Source organism: Saccostrea echinata, unplaced genomic scaffold (assembly GCF_033153115.1).
Source record: "Saccostrea echinata isolate AGI-Se365-2 ecotype Australia unplaced genomic scaffold, CSIRO_AGI_Sech_v1 ptg000030l, whole genome shotgun sequence".
Taxonomy (NCBI): Eukaryota; Metazoa; Mollusca; class Bivalvia; order Ostreida; family Ostreidae; genus Saccostrea; species Saccostrea echinata.
Genome location: NW_026889779.1, coordinates 27,734,735 through 27,744,287, shown reverse-complemented (window position 1 = coordinate 27,744,287; position 9,553 = coordinate 27,734,735). Strand labels below are relative to the sequence as shown.

General features: G+C 31.8%; 1 pseudogene; it reads left to right on the top strand.

The window, feature by feature from the left end:
* The first annotated feature begins 4,254 nt into the window (after positions 1–4,254).
* Positions 4,255–6,678, top strand: LOC133197000 (uncharacterized; annotated as a pseudogene).
* Positions 6,679–9,553: the final 2,875 nt, after the last annotated feature.

Here is a 9,553-nt window from a genome sequence, read left to right as displayed (position 1 = left end):
ATATCAAGGTGTGTAAATTTAAATGTATATTTATTCAAAAGAATCAAGATGTTCATTTCCTTAAGAAGCTTGGATAAAAACGGAAAAAGTACTCTGTTACCCCCCCCCCCCCCCCCCGAAAAAAATAAATCCTTTCATAAAATTCAAAATTTGTTTTCTTGAAAAACAAAATTCATCAAGAATAAATTAATTTGTATTTTATCCAAAAACCGTTATGGTTGGGTTTATTTTATGAGTAAAATTAAAATCATTCCACATTTTATTTACGGACCGGTTTCGGTTTTTATCAGATGAAAGTGTACGTTATGTTTGACGTCACTACTGCAGCAGAAGAGTTGGGTGTTGGAAAAAGTAAGTGATCTCAGATACGTTTTAAACGACTTATTAAAGGCTAGTTCATCGTGTTCAGATCATTTCATTACGGTTACAGATCCGTATAAACTTTCTAGTACTCTCATCACTTGTAAGTACAGTCCCTGAAACGTTCTACTTTCCCACTTGAACGGTGAGCGAACGCTGAACGAACGGTGAACGAACGCAGAGCGAACGGTGAGTGAACGATGTGTGAACGCTGAACGCAACTTGGTGAACGATGTGTGAACGGTGAGCGAACGCAGAACGCGAACAGAGCGCAAACGCGAACGCAAAGTGAACGGTGAACGAACGGTGAACGCAAGATGAACGATATATTCGGAATGCCTCTGAATCTTTTCCTTGCATTGAAACTATTTTATTGTATTATAATGTCAGGTGCCAAAAAAAAATAAATAAATAAATAAATAAATAAGTAAACAAATAAATGAATGAATAATTAAGTCAATAAAATAAATTCTCCAAAATTGTCCTCAGAAAGACGATGCATGCACATTAAGTTTTTAATCACACGATTTTTATCGCATTAAAACATTGCATTTGTTGCCGAACGCTGAAGTATAAAAGATATTGTTTTTAGTTGGAAAATAAAAATGTTTATTCTTAGTTGATAACAAATCAGAGAAATCTTATGATTTATAGAATGAATTAAAGCGGTTGTAACTTATATTCATATATATATATATATATATATATATATATATATATATATATATATATATATATATATATATTTATATTATATATCTCCGTGTCAAGGCGATTTCGTGTAAAGTAATGAAAAAAAAATTAATTACATTTGTACGCTCGTATTTTAAATATTTAAAACAATAATATATTATGTGTCATTCCTATTTTTCATTATGATTTATTGAGCAGACGTCTACATGCATCTCTAGATGGCCGTGATTATACTCGGACAAGATCATGATGATACAAAGATACATATTCATATTATTTGTTATAAATTCAATTTTCAGAACTTTATATTTAAGTAATATGGTGTTATAGTTTTTATTAAACAGAGAAATGAGAGAGAGAGAGAGAGAGTAATATTCAGTTTTAGCCCCCCCCCCCTCCTTTCGGGCTTCACCAAATGTTTGTACCTATATCAAACAAAAACTCGGAAATTTTTTTCTAAATATATCAGACAGTGAAAGTAACTTTTTTTTTTATCAACAAATCATATCCATTTGTTTGACAGTCATACTCGTTTTTTATTTTCCTGCTCCAAGTTCACACGAAGTCCACGTGCTTGTCCTGTCAATCAAAATCATTCGACACTGTGCAGGTGTGAAAGTTTCGTCACATCGAAGACGAAGTGCGAGTATTTCCAACAAGTTATAACATTTATTTTTATCATTTCTAGATTTGATTCCAACATTTGAATAATAAATTAATAAAATACAGTAGGCATTAACACTTGAATGTGAAACATACTCTCTGCCAATTTCAAATACCACCGCCGACACGTGTACATTTTGATCTACTATTGTTTAGTGACTTTTTTAGATGCATGTTTGTTTTGAGACTGAAATTTTTATTCTAAAAAAGACCGTAGCTTTTTTTTTGAAATGTTAATTAAAACATTCTGGAAATATGGTACTGACTAAGTCACCGATTTAGGGGGAAAGGGGGGGGGGGTATTAATCATATCGATTAGCAAACATATAAAGTTACGGTGAAGAAAGTTTTTTTTTCTCTATAATTATAGACTTTACATATTACAGTAGAGAAATTCTGTAGTGCATTACATTTTAAATAAATATTTCCTTTAATCACACTATCAATTTAATTCGTTCTAAAGATAATAAATTAACAGGATATCCGCAGTACTATGTATAACTCTCAGAACTAGTACTAGTTCTATTATATTTTCCGTAGTAATTGAAAAAAAAAACGTATTAGAAATAAATATTTTCGTAATTTTGCTGTGTAATTATTTGACTTGAATAATTATATCTCCATTAATGATTTTTCGTCTTTAACAAAACAACAAAATGTTGCAGTGCTTGAAGTATTTGCATTGCCCTTAGTTAAATTTAATATTTCACATCGTTCTACATAGGTACAGAATGTGCTTGTAACATTTATTTTCCAGAGTAATTTAATAAATAACCTAACAGCTAAGTTAAAATAATAAAAATATATATCGTAGATATTTTTCTTCATGAAATAATGATTCTTCAAACATGATATGTTAGTTAATAAATTAAAAAAAAAACCTGTAACTCCTTAACTACAAAAAGATAAGTCCTTTCACTTCGGAGTTCCGAATGGCAATGAAAACTGAACGATAGGTGAACGCTGAACGCAAGATGAACGCGAAGTGAACGGAACGAAGAGCGAACGCTGAACGCTTTGTGAACGGTGAACGCGAGCGCACGGTGAACGGTGAACGCAAAACTGTGAACGGAGAGCGAACGGTGAACGAACGGTGAACGCACGCTGAACGAACGGTGAGCGAACGGAAAAATGGGAAAGTAGAACGTTTCAGGGACTGTAATTGTAAAATTAATGCAGTTCTTAAAAAGCCGATAAACCTAGTGATCAATAAGTAATTTTGGATTTGTTAACGATGAATGTTAAGGCCATTTAGCATCACTTATTTTTCAGATTTGTTTCCCTTTTGTTAATAGCTACGCTCGAATATTTATATTCGATATGAAAGTGAAAGTAGAAACCTTGTATAGCAGTTAACGTAAAATGTTTGTTGAGATCGTTATTCATTTGGTTCTTTCATCAAATTAATGAGAAACGTGTTTTAAATAATGTATTTTGGAACTGGAGTTCAGTGTCACAGTGCTGTTTATGTATTCTTTTATTTTTTTTGGTTCAAAGAACCCCAAAGCTGATTAGACTGACGATTGAACACAAAGCTGATTTGACTGATGATTGAACACAAAGCTGATTAGACTGACGATTTAAACCCAAAGCTGGTTTGGCAGACGATGCATGATAACAATGCAGGTAAAAATAAATAAATAAATACAATAATCATCACAGTATATATAAGTAATGACTTTAACATATATCAAAAACTAAATTAATCCAACTCTTTTTCTATAGAACAAATCCAGCACACTTATAAAATATATGTATATCATGTATAAGTATATGAAAAACATATGAAAATATGTAAGGCATATATTATAGAACTTGCTGGCTATAAAAACTATGAAGAACTATAAAACTATACATTATCTTCTGGGAGATAATGACTTTTAGCTTAATCAGACATTCAAGGTACTATTACATGTGTATTGAAGTACATTATCTAATTTCATTTGATTATTTACATGTATATAAATTGACATTTATAGATTTTTTTCAACACTAGAGAATTTAACCTAAAGACTTGTACTCACTCTCTTTTGTAGTTTCTTTAACTTTTAGTTGGATTAGATATATGTCTAGAAAATATTTATACTGTGTGAATGTTTGTTTTATAATTTATATAGGTTCAATATACAGTCAGCCTCAGTCTCATTAATAAAATGGAAGAACAGACACCAATATCCTAGGCTTGCTTCAGAATAGGTAAGTACACCCTGTATAATAAACTTTGTTATATTTTTCCCAACAAAGTTTTGGGATATACTGGAATCACAATGTCTGTTTCTCTGCCTGTTTGTTTGTCTGTAGATTTTTTGGTTCAAAAATTCTACATTTGTATCCGAATCTATTTATCTATTTAAAGTTATTGCTTTTAAAATTTTATGATTTTATTATGAAACATGTCTTCCAAAAGTGAAATAAATGTCTTGGAAATAATATAGGGTGTCAACAACTGTTTTAAAACATTACTGATAGTTTTATCATATAAATGTATACATTTTCATGTACTTTGGTTAATGATTTGGGGGTCTGCATCAAGCAGAAATGGAGTATATATATTAGGCCAAATAAAAAAATATGTATGGTTCCGGTTACCCGACCTTCCCTATTTTATACCCCCGACCCTAAACTTTTTTTTTGGCAATTTTCATATTTTTTCCAGAATTTCCCCCGATTTCCGTCAATGGCTCCAGTTTAAGTTTTAGTTTCAGCAATGACGGCCTCCTTGCAAAACATAGTGCAAGTGTTTAATAGTGTTAAATCCAAAGCAAGCTAGCATGTAGGTGTCCCCTACCAATATTGACTAGTATATTATCACACCACATCTAAATGCCATTTGCAAAGCAGTGATAGGTATTATTTAGAAAAAATTAAGAAAATCATTTTGTTAAAAAAAAAAAAAAAAAATCCCCACCTACCTACCCTAATTTTTTTGGAAGTGTAACCGGAACCACACATATTTTTTTGTTTGGCCTTATATCAATTATTTTTTTATATAAATTAAAAATTTGCAGAGAGAATGTCAATTGGCTTAAAGAAAGATTTAGCATCAACCCCTGGATTTCTTTTAAGGATACAGAAGTACAGGTATGATGAATATAAATGCTAACTAACTATTTTGCAAGAATTGAGCATTTAAGTAGATGCACTGAGCATGTATGTCATATTATATGAAACTAATAAAGTTTATAGTCAATATGTATAATAGTGAGCCATTTTTTCTTGAAGAATCTTAGTATGTGTTTGATGTATAGAAAAATAAGTGAAAAATGCATTGCTTTATTCATTCAGGAGATGCTCAGCAATCTGGCAAAGAAGGCTGGCTGGACATGAAATGTTATGGGGGTTATGTCTAGCTTTGGATCCACTGAATTCACATATTACAGAAATTGGATCAGAGCAAAGGTGTGCACACATTTTATATATATATGTTACATATCATCCTAAGAAGTATCAAAGTCTATTGCTAAATTGAATTACCTCGTCAAAACAAAATTTTGCACTGCATTCCATTTAAGCTATACATTGTGAATTGAATTGTTTAGAAAAAAATGTTTTAGCTGATGGGTAACAAAGACGTTGATGTAGAGGGTCCCTCCATTAAGTCTCTACATAATTATCGATGAAAATGTTTCCTTCCTCCTACAATTTTGCTAACAAATCCAGAGAGGGAATACTTCACACTAATGCAAGTATGATGCTAGTATGAAAACAGTAAGAGTCAACATTTTAAAAATGTAAATATATTGATGTTAAACTTTAATGTTAAAATTTTGAGATATATATTTGTTTATTGGAAGGACATCTTTGCTAGTAAATATGATCAATGATAGAAAATTAGTTCATGTTTGTTGGATGTCACAAACAATTTTTCCAATCATATTCATCTTTAGAATCACTTTAACCTTCAGCTCAGATGAACTAAAAACAAGTACTTTCATTTTAAATGAAAGTACTTGTTTTTAGCTCATCTGAGCCAAAGGCTCACGTGAAGTTTTCTGATCAAAATTGTCCGTTGTCCATCATCATCATTGTTGGCATAAACTTTTCACATTTATGTCTTCTTCTCCAGAACCACTGGACTAATTTCAACTGAACTTGGCAAAGAGGACCAATAGTAAGGTACCAGTAGGGGTTCAAAGTTCAATCTATAGATTATATAGGGTAGAGTCTTTAAAAATCTGCTTTTCAAGAACTACCACACTACAGTTTGTGATATTATTTTGCAAACATCCCTATGCAGTGTTGTTTCAAGTTTGTTGAAACAATGACCACTAAACCACCAGTGGGGCCCCTGAAGGGTTGCAAAGTTTTACATAGTAATTTATACTTGTGTATAGGGAAAAAATTAAGTCTTTTTAACAAATTCTACATTGCTTACAATAGTGGGACCTAAGGAGGGAATTTTGAGTAAATTTGATCAGTATGGAACAAATATCAAAAAAATACTTTTGCAATTTATTCCTGCACTTTTTTTGTATTGACACACATTTCACAAAAGCCACTTGTGTCAGAGTTAAGTGAGTTTGCCAATGTTGCTCAGGTGAACAATGTGGTCCATGGACCTCTTGTTATTATTATTAATGCTAATTATTTTAAAAATAATTTTTAGAGATTATTCTGTGCCACAAACAAATTGTTCAGAAAGGGGACATTGGTGGATTTGCATTCTGGGTACAGTTCAAAGAATTTTCAATATGATGATGGAAGATCAGAGGGAGGACAAATGGGAAAAGTTGACAGAGAAAGAAAAGAATTAGGAAATATCTGGAATAAATATGAATGAGAAGGATGTACTTAATTTTGTCAGACTTTGACATGCAAGGCTTTCTACATTTATATGTATACTGGAATATCATTTTGATTGTAAAATCTCATTCTAATGTATTCACATTTTATATTTCATGCTTTATGCATAAATACATAAACATTTTTATGAAAAACTATATATATGTATATATGTATCTTTGTTCGATCAAGACATCATCCTTTGTGATTTCATACTCATTTATGTGTTAAATATGCTGTAGGTACATGTAATCTGAATTACTTATGTTTTGTCCTAAATTTACAATAGAAATTACATATATTGACAAATGTTGTTGCAGATATTTCAATTTTGCTAAGGACACTTCCATGTCATATAGTATTTTTATACAAGTTCATGATCTAATTATGTTATTCATTGGTACATGTATACATGTTCATCTCCTTGATCATTTTGCTGAAATCCTTTCAAATAATTTGTCCTCGTTTTAGAATATGTAAAATACATGTATCGACAAATGCTACTGACTTGTTTGTATACTTTCTTGTTTAAAGTGTGCACTGTGTGATATTAGTTATTTCTGTTGATGAAGATACTTTTGGAAAATTGTGCAAGCATTATCAAATATTTACAGGTATTTAACAGATCATTGGAATGTACTGAAATTTCATCTAAAGCAGAAATACCTGATTTTCAATGTGTACAAGTGTGTATTTTCTTTTGATAAATATGAGAAAAAAAAAACCACATAAATGTTTCATATGATATACATATGATGCCCATTTCATATGATTCTCATATGTAAATGACTTGAAACACACTAAAACTTTTCATGTGCAAATCATATGAAATTCTTTTCATATGATTCACATATGTGAATCATATGTGACTCATATGATTTGCTTCATATGATTCACATATGATGCCCTTTTTTTATGATTCTCATATGAAACCAATCATATGATTCACATATGATACACATATGTGGATCATATGTGGCAAAGTTGCCTGTGTAGCAGGGGCCCGTTTTACAAAAGAACTTACGAATAAGACTAAAAACTTTAGTTGATAGTGAAATCTTATAAAACTTATATTTCTGTTAAAAATTGTTTGCCTAAAATATCTTTCTAAATTCTTTTCAGAAAGATTAAAATCATTTTCAATGTAATGCAAAAAGGAAAGCTATTTACATAATAACATTTTGATCTCAGTCGTAAGTTCTATTATAAAACGGGGCCCAGGAATCATAAGCAGGGGGCGTTTTGAGTAATTTTGCGATTATATACATTATAGTATAATGCATTGTTCTAGGGATATTATTCTTCAAAATCAAATATCAGCCTTTAAAATTTTGAACATTCCAGTGAACGAAAGTGAATTCGATCTACCCTACCTATACTGGATTCCTAACCTTTATAAAAATCCTTATAAACAAAGATACATTGCCGGGTCCATGAAGAGCTCTACCAAGCCCCCATCTTTACTCCTCACAAAAATATTAACTGCTGTAAAGGAGAATTACTTAGAACGCATTGTGTTACAGCATACTCGAGAAGAGGTGTAATCAAATGTGGATTCTCCAAAATTCCAAATGAAAGTTATTTTAATAACTGTTTTTATGTAGACGAGTGAATCATTTTCATTTTATTCTATTTGTGATATTTCTTTTATGTAACCTCATTTATCGTGTAACCTATGGGAAGCCCCAATGCTTTAGATGTTTCTCTGATTTTTGAAAACTTTTCCGAAGTGAGTAACATAAAAAACCCTAAATATTCGACACCTTATACAACCATTTGTAATGATATATTAAAAAGTATGGTTTTTGATATCATAGATAACTGCATTTTCAATTAAAAAAAAAGGAACCAGGAAATTTTCATAACTTGTGATTTGTCATCTACAAAATTACTTTGTAAAGAATCGTTTTGATACTTTACATAAGTACTCCGATATTGATATTAAAACGCTGCTAGTTTTCCTAATTGAAAACATTTATGTTGTCTTGGGAGACCAGGCCTTCCAACAATCTGTTGGAATTCCATTGGGAACTATTTGTGTTCCTTTATGAGCCGACCTGTTTTTATATTCCTAAATTAATTTAAAAAATTCTACAAGAGAAGAGTTGCAGTGGCCTTCAACTCGACATTTAGATATATCGACGACGTATTATCAATAGTTATTTCCATTTATATGTTGACTCGATATATCCAGTGAATTCGAAATAAAAATCAGCACAGAGTCTGTCACATCTTATTATTACTTAATTGGATGTTGTACAAACTGTAGACGATAAGGGCCAACTAACAACTAAACTGTATGACAAAAGAGATGACTAGCTTTCCATCGTCAACTTTTCTAATTGATGTAGTAATATTCCACTATCACCTAGATTTGGTGTTTATGTTTCCAAATTGATTCGATACTTAAGACCATGTTCTGAATACGATGAATTTTGAAATCGAGCGGGCTACTGACAAATATGTTGATGTTACAGGTATTTAAACAACCCCGTTTACAGTCGGCATTTCGTAAATTCTGTGGTCGTTATTATGACATTGTTAGCAAATACAACCTATCATTGGATCTAATTGACTGCCATAATTATACTTATTGTTTGACCTTTATTTTTATGCTAAATTTTTACCACGGATTATTCCGTAACCCTGATCAATACATAGAGCTCACGGCGGGTGTGACCAGTCGACAGGGGATTTTAACTCCTCCTAGGTACCTGATCCCACTTCTGAAATTCCCAGGGGTCCGTGTTTTATGCTCTGTTCACAGATATGGTTTTTTGTTTGTTTGTTTGTTTATTGTTTAAAGTCCCTCTCGAGAATTTTTCACTCATATGGAGACGCCACCACTTGCCGGGGCTACAAATTTTGACCTATACTCGGCACTCAGGGCCATTGAGCAGTGAGGGATCTTTTTCGTGCCAGCACCTACTGCGACACGGGACCTCGGTTTATACGGTCTCATCCGAAGGAACGGTCTCCACGTTCCACAGTGGGATTCGAACCCGCGATGAAAGGATCAACTCCTTACTGCGCGACTCTAGAGTGAACGCTCTAA